This window comes from Phocoena phocoena, chromosome 1, assembly GCF_963924675.1.
Source record: "Phocoena phocoena chromosome 1, mPhoPho1.1, whole genome shotgun sequence".
NCBI lineage: Eukaryota > Metazoa > Chordata > Mammalia > Artiodactyla > Phocoenidae > Phocoena > Phocoena phocoena.
Window position 1 is genome coordinate 16,567,860 of NC_089219.1, and position 14,761 is coordinate 16,582,620.

Genomic DNA, 14,761 nt, shown 5'->3' on the forward strand with positions numbered 1-14,761 from the left:
GAGTGTAGGAGCACAATAAATGCAGCTGTTGTGCTGTTGGTGGTTGTTCACCATTATACAGACTTCTCCATTCCATTCAACAAAATCTTGATGTTTGTCTGCCAGGCTCTATCTAAATGCTTTTTTAAATTCTACCAAATGTTATTCCTTAACAGATACTCTCTTTTGCCTTTTATCTTTTTTTTTTTTTTTTGGCTGTGTTGGGTCTCTGTTGCTGCGCGCAGTCTTTCTCTAGTTGTGGCGAGCTGGGGCTACTCTTCGTTGCAGTGAGGGTTTCTCATTGCGGTGGCTTCTCTTTGTTGTGGAGCACAGGCTCTAGGCGTGTGGGCTTCAGTAGTTGTGGCACTCAGGCTCAGTAGTTGTGGCTCGTGAGCTCTAGAGCACAGGCTAAGTAGTTGTGGCGCATGGGCTTAGTTGCTCCGCGGCATGTGGGATCTTCCCGGAACTGGGATCAAACCCGTGTCCCCTGCATTGGCAGGCAGATTCTTAACCCCTGCGCCACCAGGGAAGTCCCTGCATTTTATCTTTAAAACAACCTTGCAGAATGAGGATCTGTAACCCTGTTTTATGGATAAGGATCCTGCGGCCCCAAACATAAAGTCACTTTCAAAGCTACACAGCCAGGACTTAACCCGATATCCGGCTCCTCCATGGTCAAGGTCTTTCCACTATGCCACAGTGTTCAGAAAGATTAGTCTGGGGTTTTGGGAGATTACTGAACAAATCCAGATGGAAAAGCTTGGTGAGAAACTCCTCCTCCCCGTTACACATGTACGCCAGCTGTCTGCGCGCCTAGGCCGTCCACAAGATGTATTTTGTAGGTTTCATGCAAATGCAGATTTAATGATGGGCCAGAAGTTAATTGAGGAGGCAGAACAAGGGTGGGTTGGACGATTAGCGTCTCATGTGACCTGGGATAGAGAGCCAAAGGGGCTCTGGGAAAGAGAGCAGTGGTCTTGGAGGACACGGAGTCAGCAAAGAGGAGGACTGAGATTCAGCAAGCCCAGAGCTGAAGCTGAAGAGCGAGGCCTGTGGAAGCAGATGTAGGTCTTGCTAAGAGGCAGTTCCAGAGGGTGGCACTAGGGCTGACTCCAGCCCCGCCCTGTACTCTTGCTGGTCCGGATATGTGGCTTTACCTCTCAGAGCCTGCAAAAGGGCTGCTAGTACCATTTGGTAGGGGAGAGGGTACGTGGGGGAGCAGCAGTAGCCCTGCACCAGAACCTCAGCTCCACAGCTGATTAGATTGGCGTGTGTAGGCTCGATTTAATCCTGAAGCCTCAGTTTCCGTATCTGCAGTTTGGGAATCACATTCTTGCCTGCGTGGGATTATTGCAAGCCGCCGGTGAGATGACTTCGTGGTGAGACCTTCTCTGATCTCTCTATTTAAAACTGCAAATACCACCTCTCCTCCCCCACTTCTTTTCCTCCATCTCACTTACCACTACCTGGCATCCTATTGATTTTACTTACTTTCTTATTGTCTGCTCACCCCACCAGCAGGGATTTGAGCACCTAGAACAGCCCCTGGCATATAGTAGGTGCCCAATAAGCAGAGGTCATATGAGTGTTGGTTGAATAACATATAGGGAAGACCCTAGGGGATAGGGGATGTTGAGGCCGTGTCAGTTGGATCTTAGAGATGCAGGACAGAGGTACGAGAGAAGCCAGGACAGCTCACTTGGGGTGCCAAGGGCTGCCCATGAAAGCAACTGGGGCCTGGATTTTAAGGTTGTGGCTGGGCCGTCTCTGGCCACAGCCTGTAGGAGGTGAGTCCTTTAGGAGAGTAAAGCTGGATGGGCCTGAGTACTGGGGCTTCTCATGGAGCCAAGACTCTTGGGGCAAACAGGAAGCCCATGATACTTGGCTTCCCTGCTTTCTTTAGCTTTTTAAACCATTCTGATGGCCCCTAAGTGGAACAGACTACCTCAAAGAAATGTCAGTCCCAGTGCCATCCCTGCCACCACAAAGGCTAGAGGAAAAAGCACTGGGTTTGGAGGCAGGCAGATCCGGGGTTATGGCCTAGCCCTGCCCCTCTTTACCAGAGGGATGTTCGGCGAATCACTGCACCTCTCTGAGTCTCTGTTTCCTCCTCTTGTGAAATGGGTGTAGCAGTTTCCCCCCTGTATGCCAGCCTCCTAGGGCTTTGTGTAAAATACAGTAAAAATGTGTATTGTGACCAATCATCACTAGACTGAAGGGCCTACAAGGCAGAAGTTGTACCTGCGGCCCTTAGTGCAGGGCCAGCCACACAGTAGACACTTGGAACCTAGTGGTCAAAGAGTTGTTAAACTCAACTGACAACAACCTTGGAAGGGGAGCGTCCAAGTCCTGCACACAGTAGGGCTTTTAGGCAAATCCTGCGCAAGGACCTCCTACAATTCTACAAGTTTATAGATTCCAAGAAGAAAACCAAGCTTGTATTGGTTGGCCTCATTTTACCATGCACTCGAAACTTATTGACCCATCTTTAGCTTGTTTGCAAGATTTTTCCTTTGGTAGAAACAACTAGATGAGGGACATGATGTGGTTGCTTACAATGTAAGGGGCTGAGAAAAACAGGCTGAACTGGAGTTCTGAGGTCAGACTCTGTGTTCCAAGTAACAGAAAATCCAAGGTAAGCAATATGGGGAATTAATTAGCTCATGTCACTTGAATGTTCAGAAGCAGGCTTCAGGCGTGGCTGCATCCAGGGGCTCAAGTAGCATCATCAGAGACTCAGATTCTCTGCATCTCTCTACTCCACCTTCTGAGAGCTTGCCTTATCTTCAGGTTGCACACAGCGCCCCTCTCCATCGCCCCACTCCCTCACAACACACCATCCAGGTGGAGAGAGTCTTGAGCTTAAGCCAGTCAGTCAGGACCCACCTGGAGCCACTGGAGGTAGGATCAGCCCTACCCAAACCAGTTGGCTGGAAAAGGGAGAGCCACTTCCCAAGGAAACTTTGTGGTGTTGTTAGGAAAGGGGAATGGATTCTGGGTGGCCAAAAGTTATAGCACGTATCTACTACAGTCATCAGAAGGGGAAACAACAGAAAGCCATAGAAACATCTGCATAGCACTTTACAGTTTGCAAAGTTCCTTCCCTCCTAAGAAGCCAATATTGGAAGCAGAATGGCACTTATTATCACTGCTTTGCAGATGAGAAAACAGCCCTTGAGTAACTGGCCAGGACTCTGACTTGTAACCCTGAGCTGCCCCCACCCACCTCGGCCTCTTTGTGTAAAATTATAAACCCAGAGGGGCTGACCTGGGCGGGAGGGAGCCAGTGTGACTGAAGGCCCTCCCTTTACAGAGGGAGTGCCCGTTCCAGATATGAGAGGTCCCCAGGAAGCTGCAATCATGTGAAAGCCCAGGAGGAGCTGGTCTGGGGGCAGAGGGAACAGCCTGATGTGAGGACTGGTCACGGGGCTGGGCACACACACAATGGGAGCCCTGCTTCGCTCACTGCCAGGACCCCGGCATGCGCGCGCATACACATGCACACAAACTCACACACGCACATTGCCACACAGGCAGAGGGAGGTCACGTGACACTGACGTGGGGCTCCCTGTACCGGGGGTGGCCGAGGCATTGGGGTCTGCTGCCCATAATGGTGACCGTGATGGAAGCTGTTCTGGCATGTGACTGAGATGGGGGAGCCAGCACACTGAATACGGAGCCAGTCAGGCCTGGCCTGCATCCCAGCTCTCCCACATGGTTGCTGTGTGACCCCGCACTTCCCTCCCCGCTTCTGAGCCTCAGTTTTCTCTTCTGACCCGGGCTGATAATTCCCACATGACTGGTTTCTTAGAAGGCTGAACAAAAAGCTCCCAGTACATAATAGGTGCTTCATTCATTTTGAGTTTCTCCTTTTCCCCCTTCGTAGTGTCCTGTTAATAGCTGTGTGACCCTGGCCAAGTTACTTAACTTCTCTGTGCAGTGGGAGCAATGATAGCACCTACCACATGGTGTTGAGAGGAGTAGATGAAGGAATGCCTGGAAAGCACTTAGAACAGTGCCTGGCACACTCGTTATCACCTTTACTACTAGCTAACATTTATTTTGAGTGTTTAATATGGGCCAAGCCCTGGGCCTTGATCTCATTGTTTATTGTGCAATTATCCTTCTTATAATAGCACAGTGATATAGGCACTCTCTGTGATTATCCCCATTGGACCAGTGAGAAAACTGAGGCCCAGAAAGGGGAAGTGATGTGCCCAAGGTCATAAAGCCAGTAAGCAATCTGGGGGCTCTGCTCAGCTGTGCGCCCTTGGGTGAGACCCTCACCTCTGTGGGTCCATATTTCTTGCCTGGAGGTTAGGGTGCATCCCTGCCCTGTACCTCCCAGGGTCACCATGGATATCAAATGTAATAGTGCCAGGAGCCTCCACCAGCTGGAAGGTTCTCTGGGAATACGAGGAGTGCTATTACCATGGACCCAGGGCAGTGAGACCTGTCTCTGGGAACATCTGTGTACTCCCTGTTCTGACGCAAGCTGGGCATTCGAGAAATCGGGCACTTGCCACCCAGGGATACTGCTTGTGTTGGCGGCCACTCAGAAGGTTACAAGTTCATGGCCTATTTCCCTGAAGTCCAGAGCCGCCTCAGCCTCTTCTTACAGGGCCTGTGTGGGGCTGTCTATGGAATGGAGGTTTCATCTCCTAGGGGAAGGCTGCCAGAGCACATGGGGCATCGGGGGCAGGGAGGGGGGAAGAGCCACGGTGGTCCAGGGTCCTGCATGGGGACCAGCTGAAGTAGGAGATTGTGGGGGAGGAGGGTTGTGTCCAGGGTCACTGGCCTGTCCAGGGGTGGAGCCAGTTCTCCAGCCGAGGTCTTCCCCACCCCGTCCCCCGTCTCTTCTGCACACCCCAGGCCGTCCCCTCTGCAGGGCAGACCACCTGTGATCAAGGACTTGGACTCAGTCAGTCCTTGGCCACTCTCATGCTATGTGACCTGGGGCAAGTCACCTCACCTCTCTTCCATAAAGTGGGGATAAGAAGCCCTCCCTCCGGGGGCTGTGATGCACATACAGTAAAATGACATCTGGGAAGAGTGTATAAGTCAAATGGTAGATGTGTGGATTCCATTCATCTCCAAACATATAATGTACATATTGCACGTAGAACAAATGTGGTTTGTCTTCAGTCTTACTGACTGCTTCAGGAGTTTATACTTGGCCCTGGGAGACAGAAACATCTACAGGTGACGCTGAATTCTGGCTTGGCCACTTACTGGCTGTGTGACCTTGAGCAAGCACGATCTCTCTGTGCTTCTGTTTTGTTACCTGTACAATGGGTATAATAATAGTGCCTACCTAGTAGGTTGTTGTGGAGATTGAATGAGTTAATATAGGTAAAGTGTTTAGAACAATGTCTGGCACATAGTAAAAGGTATGCTATTATTATTACAAATACAATGACAAAGTATATAAAGTAAGGGTTTTTCTAGAGTAGCCTCAGTTTGAAATGTTCTTTTCAGTTGACAGAAATCACTGATTTCCGGAATTCCAAGACGTTGGTATCCATGCTATGCCTCACAGACTGCCTTGTGCTTCTGGTAATAGCCTCCCAAATCTTAGCTGGTTAGTGGGGAGACTTATTCCTGCTGATGATTGCTGTGTGACCCTGGGCAGGTTGTATACCCTCTCTGTGCCTTCCTTTTCTTGTTGTCCACTGTGATGGTGACGTCTCCTGGTACCAGGGGGGCTCCCACTGCAGGAGTGCTGGGTGAGGTACCAGAGTGCGGGGGATGACAAACACAGCACATCCTCCTTCCCCCGACCCCACCACTCAGCTCCGAGGCTTGGCTCAGAGCAAGGTGGCTTGGGACAGAACATGTCCTCTGCGGGGGATGGTGGGAGCCTGTGTGCCCGTGGAACAGCCATCCCTGACACCCCTCTGCCCAGGCTCTCCAGCCACCCCAGGCACGGTGCCTCTGGGCCCTGCCATCTCCCTCCCCCGCCTCCCTGCTGCCAGCTCTCCTCCCGCCAGATGAACCTTGACTGGCTCCAGTCCTCTGCCCACAGAGCCAGTCTGTGGCATCCAGACCAGCCAGGCACCCCAGGAAGCCACGGAAAGATCTTTAGCTCTGGAACCCAGACCACTGAGGCTTCCGATTCCAGCTCTGCTGTGTGGCCTTGGGCGAGGGGCAGACCATCTGAGCTGCAAAGTCCTCACCTGTGAAATGGGCTGGCAAGAGACGTGTAAGTCAGGCGGGGATGCCAAGCGCCTGCTCTTGACCAGGCTGAGCTCAGGGAGCGAAGCCCTTTGTGGTTGGTCCTGGCTGCCTCTCTGTCCTCTGTCACCAGCTGTCGGCTCCTGCCTTTCTCCCCGACCTCTAAGTACTTCATTCCTACCTCCTTGCCTTTGCACATTCAGGTTCTCCTGTAGGGAGCACTGTTTCTCTCTCTGTTCATCCCAACCCTACCATCCTTCCAGCCTGGCTCTCCTCCCACCCACTCCATGGAACCTTCCCGGCTGACCCTAGGTGGTCTCTTTCTCTTTCTCCTTCAAGAGGAAGAGAAGGCATCAGGCCTCCTGGTGGGATGTTTGTCTGTGAGAGAGAGAGACAGGCAGACAGAAAATCTGGTCCTCTCAGGAAACACAGCGCCCCTTGAGTATAGGAACTGGAACCTCCACCCCCTAATTAACCCCTCCCCCAAGTGGAGGTACATAGCAGCCAGGTAAGCTTTTTGGTTTCTAGAGCCTTAGATCTGGAAAGACCTTGTGGGCCTTCCAGGTGGGCAGGTCTGTGATGAGCACAAGGGTAAATGGCTGCTGGCCGAGTGGGCAGAGAAGGGTCTGTCCCTTCTCAGCTCCAGCCCCTCACCTGCCCACTTACCCCTCACCCCATCCTCCCCTGCCCGGTGATCATGGCTGCTGGGTGACATTCATTGCCCACTTACTGTGTCCCAGGCCCTGTTTTAAGCCTTTCTGTGCATTAACTCATATAATCCTTACAAGGACCCTATGGATTTTATTCGTCTCCCACTTTGCAGATGAGAAACCTGAGGCCCCGGGGGTGGGGTCACTGGCCCTGAGCTCCTCAGCTCACGAGGGGCAGAGGCAGGATCTGAACCTGGAGCCCTGGCTCCAGGGCGTGCTTCCTGCTGCCGAGCTGCCTCTTTGGTCACTCACCATTGACCCTCCACCCTTCCACCCACCTACCCACATTCCTGCCCGGCCAGCCGGCTGTGCACCCGGCTCTGCCAGCCGTGGGGCTGCCAACATCCACAGAGCAAGATCCCTGCTCTCTAGGAGCTCACCCCATGGTTCTCTGACTCTGATAAACGTGACCAAGGTCTTGAGCGGCTGGGTTTTGGGAGCTTGGGGAGGAACTGTAACTACCGCCTGGGCTGGGGCTGGGCTGCAGGACAGCCCAGAAGAGCTGAGGTCAAGGGGGAAGGGTGAAGGGAGGACTTTATCGGGTGGACAGCAGGGAACATTCCAGACGAGGGAACGCAGTGTGCAGAGGTGCTGAGGCTGGAGGTGCTCAGAGGGACAGCTGGCTTGTCATCACAGCCCTAAAGATGCAGTGGCTTGGCAGCAGGCAGGGCTGACGCCAAGCCTCCCCAGGCACTCCCGCCTCTGTTTTTTTGTCGAGATGGGGTGCTGTCTGCAGCGGCTGGAGGTCTGAGCCTTGCTCTATGCCAGCACCTGGCCTACCGCCCTCTGAGGAAGTCCCTCCTTGGGTCTGACCTGCAGCCTACTCTGACCAGCACACATTCCTTCCAGAGCCCTTCACCCAGAGGCTGCTTTATGGCAGCCATAAATAACTTCCATCAGTGAATGAATAGAGTCCCGGCCAGCAAGGCTTGCCAGAGATGCTGGGCGGTTCTATGTTCCCTCTCTCTGACCCTGCAGGTGAGATGTTCCTGGGCTGATCTTTAGTGGCACTCCCTCCCCGAGCAGCTGCTGCAGCCCAGTTTGACGTTGCAGGACCCCCTCCCACTCCCCTCCCATTCCCCACTGAGGGAGACCGTGTCTGTCCTCCTCCCCACTGAGTCCTTAGTACCTAGAACAGAGCCAGGTACATAGCAGGTATTCAGTAAATGTTTGGGAATAAAGAATGAATGGACAAAGGGGAATGAACAAGCCTCAGGTGGGGAAGGACTGGGCTGGGGGAGGGGAGCCCCATGGATTCTCCTCCCTCCCATTTCACCCCTCCTGGGCTAAGCCCCTAAGATTAACCCCAGGGAGCAAAGCCAGGTCACCGCCACTGACCCAGAGCTTTGGAGCAGACATCCAAGGCTAGTGTGACTAGGTGTTACAGGTTGTGGTGACTACTCCGTGGGGCCCTCTTCACCCAAGATGGCCCTCCTGTCCCCCACCGTGGACGTGGTCCTCACAGCGGTCCTCAGCCTTCTCCTCCTGGCGCTGACCTTGAGCCTGGTCTGCTTCTTCACCTGCCGCCTGGCCAGGCCGCTCAGGTAGAACTCACCCCGGCCCGACTCCTTCCTCTGCCAGATCTCCCACCCTAAATTCATTTGGCTTCTATTTGCTCTTGAGGGATAGTGGAAAGGTGGGCGCCGGTCTCTCTCCCTCTCCGTGGTGGGGAAACTGAAGCCCAGAGAGGTTGAGTCAGCTTGGGATCGAATTGCACTTGGCCATGGACAAGCTGAGATCCTTTGCTCAGTTTCCTAAACGGTAAAACAGGAGTTAATAACACTTGTGAGGATCAAGTGAGATGCCCAAGAAGTGGTAGTGATTCTTATCAGTCCTATTATTCTGTCATTTGTCCTGGACCTTTTGAGACCCAGCCCAGGGCTGGCTTTCTGCCCAGCTCCAAAGGGCTCCAGTGCCCTCTGTCCCAGGATGCTGAGTCAGTCCCCAGGGGCAAGGCCCAGCCTCCGCTCCCTCCCCTGACCTGCCAAGTGGCTGTTTCTCCTCCAAGGCCAGAGTGCAGCCAGGGCTTCTGCACACTTGTCATGAATAGTCAGGGCACGTAGCTGGGAGCCTGGCAGAGATGGTTCGGCTGGGAGATGGGGAGCGATGGGGCTGGCACACACCCGGAGGCTCCATTATGAACTGGTAGAGCATTGGCAGAGGGTGGTGGGCAGCTGGGGCCCCGCAGCCCCAGGCTGGGCCCCACAGAGCCCATCATCTAGGGCTGCCAGAGAGCGGACTTGGAGCCTCTGAGTAGGGGCGGGGGCCGTGAAGAGGAGCCAGCAGGGGAGACTCCGGCTCCTGAAGGGTTTCCTAGATTCTCCTTTCCAGGCAGAGGCAATGGGAGAAGGCACCTGTGTGTCTCCAGAACAGGCCCTTCTCAATGCCACATCTCTGGGGCCAAAATTCAAAGCATTCCAGCCTGAATCATGGAGCTTTTCATTAAGTTAGCATTTTCAGAGCTGATTCTATGTGCACGGGGTTGGAAGTCAGAGATGGAGAAGAGATGGTCTTCACTCGCACAGAGTGTCGGGCTAGCAGAGAAGAGAGACAAATGAGAATAACCATGCAGGGCTGGATGAGCCCTTTAGAGCTCCCGGAGCCACGCTTCACTTCTATTTTTCCTTATTTATGTGTTTGCTTTGGACCTTATTTATGTGTTTGTTTTGGACCTGCGGTGCAGAGGGTTGAACAAGTCATATTCCTCAGTGCGTGGGGTACTACCATGAGCTCAGTTTTAGTTTTATTTGTTCATTTTCCCCTTCGTCCCTGCTCCCCAGTACCAATCCCACCACCCTCCACAGGTCTTCATGCTAAGATGCTTTATTTAATATGTTGTTGAATTTATAAGTGTCCTTGCAAGTAACGCTGTGTTGTATATATGAGTGTGGTTTACACTGACATACAAATTACTGAAATCCTGTGTTTTTAAACTCCACCGATCCTACTGTTTTACTTCTAGTTTTAATACTACTGCCACATAGTTATTGCCCCACCACTCTTTATAGCTTCCTTCCCCTAGTTACGGACCTAGAGGTTGCCCCCAAATCTTCTAATCATAAGCCAGTGTTAAAGGGAACATGCCAAAAGTTTCTTCAATAAATATGATGGTTCTGTAGGGTTTTTTTGATATATAAAGTCTTTATCAATTTAAAAAAATGATTTCAATTCCTGGTTTTCTGAGGGCTTTTATCATATAGTTCTGTACACCCGCATTCCCTCTTCTTAAGTGATCTTGTAAGTTTGATTAAGGCTTTAAATGCCACCTTTATGCCCAGGGTTCCCAAGTGTATACCTCTAGCCAAGAACTCTTTCCCGGTTGCCAGATGCCTATATGCAACGGTCCGCTTAACATCTCCCCTTCATCTTAAACTCAACATGTCCAAAACCACGTTCCTGATTTTGCCCACCAAATTTACTCCACCTCACACCTCAAAACACCGCCCCAAATGCTGAAAGGCTGAATGCTTTTCCTCTAAGATTAGGAACAAGGTGAGGATGTCCACTCTTCCCTCTCCTATTCAGCATGGTGCTGGAAGTCCTAGCCAGCACAATAAAGCAAGAAAAAGAAATAAAAGGCATAAAGATTGGATAGGAAGAACTAAAACTGTCCCTATTTGTCAATGACATGATTGACTACACAGAAGATGGCAAGGACCCAGGTTCACTTCCTAGTCAGGGAACTAAGATCCTGCAAGCTACGCAGCACGGCCAAAAAGGAAACAAAACAGAAAAGGGACTTCCCTGGGGGTCCAGTGGTTGAGACTCTGCGCTTCCACTGTAGGGGGCAGGGGTTCGATCCCTGGTCGGGGAACTAAGATCCCACATGCTGCACGGCATGGCCAAAAGAAAAAAAAAAAAGCAATGCTATTTTAATAGCTTCCCCCAAAGTGCAATACAACAGTATAAATCTAACAGGATCTGTATGATGAAGACTATAAGATTTAAAGGCACAGAGAGACATACTGCGTTCCTGATTGGAAGACTGAACATTGTCAAGATGCAAATCTTCCCCATATTGATCCACAGATTTAATACAATATCAATCAAAACTATACTGATGGGGCTTCCCTGGTGGCACAGTGGTTAAGAATCCTCCTGCCAATTCAGGGGACACGGGTTCGAGCCCTGGTCTGGGAAGATCCCACATGCAGTGGAACAACTAAGCCCGTGCGCCACAACGACTGAGGCTGCATGCCACAACTACTGAAGCCTGTGCACCTAGAGCCTGTGCTCTGTAACAAGAAGCCACCGCAACGAGAAGCCCACGCACCGCAACAAAGAATAGCCCCCACTCACTGCAACTAGAGAAAGCCCACGCATAGCAACGAACCCAACGCAGCCAAAAATAAATAAATAAAATAAATTAATTAGTTAAAAAAATAAAAAGCTATAGTGATGGAGAACAGACCTGTGGCTGCCAGGTACAGGCATGGGCAGCTTCTGACTACAAAGCGAAAGCACAAGAGAGTTTTTTGGGCTGGCAGAACTGTTCTCTATCCTGATTGTGGTGGATATCCATGTGGATATCCATATCCACGAATCTATCCATGTGTAAACTTCAGAACCTTCATCCTGTAGTTGGTGAACCAGAATCCCCACCCTTGGAGGATCACCGTGGTAACCTCGTTGCTAATTCTGTAATTGGCAGCTTAGTGGTTAGAGTTCAGCTCTGCTACCTGCTTGTTTGTAACCTTGGGTGAGTCACTTTTCCTTTCAGAGCCTTGTTTTTCCTATCTACGAAGGAGATCATACAGCTCTGTCCGTCTACCACGTAAGTTATTATGGTGAACATTTTATCAGTGTCCTTTAGGGATTGTTCATATAATCTCTCAGAGAGTAGTGTTTTCATTTTATTGAAGTATAACATACATACAGCAAAATGTCTATATCCTCAATTGACAGCTTGTTGGATTTTCAGATTGAACCCACCCATATAAGGCAGAGTGCCTTTTTTTTTTTTGATGTTCAATATTCACTTTCTTGTCACTGCCATAACAAATGACTTATGACAAATGACTTGTCGCTGCCATAACAAATGACACCGCAAACACAGTGACTTAAAACAATACAAAGTTATCCTCAGTTCTGGAAGTCAGGAGCTCCAAGAAAGTCTTTGGGGCTGAGAATCAACACATTGGTGGGGCCGCTCCCTTCTGGGGAGGCTCCAGAGAGAATCCACTTCCTCGCCTTTCTAGCTTCTGGAGGCTTCTGTATTTTTTGGCCTGTGGCCTTTTCCTTCAAAGCCAGTCGCTTAGCATCTTCCTTCTATGAATCTTCTGTCCTCACTCAGCCTTCTCTTCTGTGTCAAATCTCCCTCTGCCTTTATCCTGTCTTGTAATACCCTTAGTTGGTTTTTATACTTTTTAAAAAATTCTTTTAAATTGAAGTATATAGTTGATGTACAATATTATGTAAGTTACAGGTGTACTGTATAGTGATGCACAATTTTTAAAGGTTATTTTCCATTTATAATTATAAAATACAGGCAATATTCCCTATGTTGTACAATATATCCTTGTAGCTTTTTTTTTTTTCGGTACGTGAGCCTCTCACTGTTGTGGACTCTCCCGTTGCGGAGCACAGGCTCCGGGCGCGCAGGCCCAGCGGCCGTGGCTCACTGGCCCAGCCGCTCCGCAGCATGTGGGATCCTCCCGGACCGGGGCACGAACCCGTGTCCCCTGCATCGGCAGGCGGACTCCCAACCACGGCACCACCAGGGAAGCCCTGTAGCTTATTTTATACATAGTAGTTTGTACCTCTTGATCCCCTACCCCTCTATTGCCCCTCCCCCCGCTTGGGTTTTATACTTTATATCAACGATCCCCAACCTTTTTGGCACCAGGGACCCGTTTTGTGGAAGACAGTTTTTTCACGGGGAGGGGGAAATGGTTCAGGTGGGAATGCGAGCGACGGGGAGCAGTAGATGAGGCTTCACTCACTCGCACGCCGCTCACCTCCTGCTGTGTGGCCTGGTTCCTAACAGGCTGAGGACCAGTACCGGTCCGAGGCCCGGGGTTGGCGACCCCTGCTTTATATCATTAGAATCACACTGTATATACTCTCGGGTCAGCTCCCTTCACTCAGCCTCACCTTTGCAGGATTCATCCATGTTGGTGTGTAGAGTTCTCAATTATTCATTCTCGTTGTGTGTGGATTACCTTCTTGTGAACCCATACAATGGATTTATCCATCCTGCTGAAGTTGGACAGAGTTTTGAAGCCATTATGAGCAGGGCTGATATGAACATTCTTACGTATTCTTTTGGTGAACACATGTACATTTCTGTTGAAGTTAAATGGGTCAGAGGGCATGTATGGTGTATGGTGCCACCTTGGTAGTACTGTCAGTTTTCCAAAGTGGTTGTACCAATCTACACTCTACCAACAGTGAACAGATACTCTGGTAGTCCCAATTCCTTGCCAACACTTGGACTTTTCTTCACACACAAAGGGAGGATTTGGGGGTGATTCCTCCCTACCTCCACTTCTTAGAGCACTGACTTTCAACTGATGATGTAAATACTTACCATGCCAAGCACTGGAGTGGAAACGAACAAGGCAAAGTCTCTGCTCTTAGAAGCTCCCAGTGTGGTAGGTGAGATGGACCAGGAAGGAATTACTTTCAAAACAGAGAGGTACATGCAGTGATTGTATTGATATTGTATATCAATTTAATAACTTTTTTTCTGATGTTAGAATTTACTCTAGGAATGTTTGGAAACTAAAGTAGACTTAAAGAATTAGAAGTCATCTGAAATCCCACCACTCAGAGTTAAATGCTGTTAGACATGAGATGAAAGGTATTTCCTTTCAATTCCTGTGCTTTCCTTCCCGCCACCTGTCCCTGCCCCAAGCCAGGTTTTTAAGGAGCCAGGTGGACAAGGAACGCAGTAGAAAAGCACCGGAGTGCACTTAAAAAAATTTTTTTTTGGCTGTACCTCGTGGCATGTGGGATCTTAGTTCCCCAACCAGGGATTGAACCCGTGCCCCCCTGCAGTAGAAGTGCAGAGTCTTAACCACTGGACCATCAGGGAATTCCCTCCATGCACGTTTTTAAGGTTGAATCAAAAGCCCTTTTTCCAGTTAGAGTGGTTTCTTACCTAACAGCCCACTCTGTCTAATGGTAGAATGTTGTGTACCACTGCCATTTCCCACAACAAATGAAATGATCATTTTTATCTCGATTTTGGTGGAAATAGTAACATTATTTCCCAGTGAAACTCTTACCATTTAAAATTCCTCATCTTCCAGTAACGTTTATACACAACATGGTTAGTATTTACATTTCGCAGCTGCCAATGGGATTATCCCATGTGATCCTAACAGGATGACCACAGTTTAAAAACATTCTTAGGCCATTAATACATGCTCATTTTAGGCAATTTGGAAACTTCAAAAAAAAAAATTAAAGAAGAAATAATCATTCACAGTCCTACTGCCCAGAGAAAACCAGTTAACATTTTGGTGTATTTCCTTCCAGTTTTTTTTTTAATAACATTTTTTTAAAAAATTATAAAGGTAACATCTCAACACAGAAGGAAAATTTGGAAAATGCAAAAAAGACAATGAAAAAATAATGAGTCATCTAAAATGTCACTGCCCAGAAATGGCCACACTTATAAGACAATCTTTTCCTGTATGTCCCTCCTATAGTTTTTATATCTCTCGCCATCAATGACAAGCTGTAGAACGTAGCAAATACAGTTGTCCTGTAAGAGCGAATGTAGGTGTCCCTTAAGAAAAGGTGGACTCTTTGTTTTGTCTCTGATGTGCTTGGGACATGGGTAATTCAAGGCTAAAGGCTGATGTTCTAGAACAGTGCTTCTCAAAGTGGGGTCCACGAACCAGCAGCAGCAGTAGCTGCAGCACCTGGGAGCTTGTTAGAAATGCAGTTG

At 49.7% G+C, this 14,761-nt stretch overlaps 1 protein-coding gene and 1 non-coding gene across 2 annotated transcripts in view; one reads left to right on the forward strand and one right to left on the reverse strand.

Moving 5' to 3' along the window:
- Positions 1–14,761, forward strand: part of ALPL (alkaline phosphatase, biomineralization associated) — a 56,956-nt gene that overhangs the window by 22,266 nt on the left and 19,929 nt on the right. The window lies entirely within an intron of this gene.
- On the reverse strand, positions 13,827–13,900 carry TRNAR-UCU (transfer RNA arginine (anticodon UCU)). Its single transcript has one exon. It is a non-coding gene; the product is annotated as a tRNA-Arg (tRNA).